Source organism: Pteropus alecto, unplaced genomic scaffold, assembly GCF_000325575.1.
Source record: "Pteropus alecto unplaced genomic scaffold, ASM32557v1 scaffold8, whole genome shotgun sequence".
In the NCBI taxonomy this organism is placed as follows: domain Eukaryota; kingdom Metazoa; phylum Chordata; class Mammalia; order Chiroptera; family Pteropodidae; genus Pteropus; species Pteropus alecto.
In genome coordinates, this window is record NW_006494609.1 from 13306138 (window position 1) to 13307502 (window position 1365).

Sequence of the window (1365 nt, forward strand, 5' to 3'; positions counted from 1 at the left end):
TAATGATTTTCATCTTCCACACCAAAATGTATATCTATAAACCCTTAAGGCAAAGTAACAAAAGTTTCCATAAAACCCATATTACTTCTCATTACAACAGCCCTATAGACCAGGAGATAGAAAATCCATATCTTCTGCTATCTCAACTTCCAGCTAGGATACTGGGCTACCTTTCTCATGAGGCTGGATGTCACTATTTCAAGGTTTCTGAAAAAGTAATGTCTATTTTAATATAAGCCAGCCTGGAATGAACTTTCTTTGCTTGCCTGTGCATATGTTTGATATTCAGGAGCTAGTAATTTCATATCAGTTATTCATTCATAAGCATTCTAGGTATCCCCTGCATAAAGGAAATATAGATGAGAAAACTGAGGTCATGTAACTAGACCAAGGGCATATAAGTAGCAGACCCTATTGCAGCTAGGTCTTCCTACTCCAGAGTGAGCTGGTACTCATTGGCATTCACTGAACCTATACCGGTAGAGTCTAACCTTACTCATGAAGAAAGCTTCTGGGTGTACTGTGTTTCTCATTGAGTGAGGGGGAATCTGCTTGGTGAGGGGGTGGTTGTTAAAAACATAAATTCCTGGGCTTTATATCTATCCCCTCTGAAATCAGATCCTGGGAAAGCATCTCAGGAATAAACATCTCAGGAATAGACATGCTCTGTAGTTGATTCTTAGGCTTATTAAGGTGGTAGAACTGTTTTTAGAAGAAATATTGACTCACAGCAGAGTAGTCACCATAGCAACCAAAGAACCCATCACCTTAATTGTATTCTACATGATTTCATGTTTACTGTCTTCTACTTCAAATGATAGAGCAGAAGGGGAAAAAAAAAACCCACTAAGATCGGACAGTAAGTCATCATTTATTTATTAACACAACTCCAAGTCCGGAAACAGCCTGACATGACAACTTTTCTATCTTGGTTTCGGTTTCCTCTAGACAATAGAGTGACAGGGTCATGGATCTCCTTCAACAGACCAGAGATGTGCCTGCCCCCAGGTGGCCTCTTCAGGGACACACCGTCATTCTGCCAGCCTTGCCAACATGTGACACAGGGGGTGATCCCTCGGGGAACTGCTATGTGCTAATTCTATCCCAAACCCTCACCTCATCAAGTGGGAGGATCCATGAATCAGACGGTAAATCAGAGAAAAAAATTAAAAGGCATTCAGAATAATTTTAGGAGGAGAAGGGATGGGCCACTTTTAGAACTCCGAACATGAGAAAAGAGAGAGAACATAAATTTTCCATCTTCCATTTTCTGAGATTGTCTGCAGTTCACTCCTGATAAAGCAGTTTCGAATAAGCTCAGGTGATGGGTCTTCGGTTGCCATGGCAACTGCTCAGCTGTGTGCA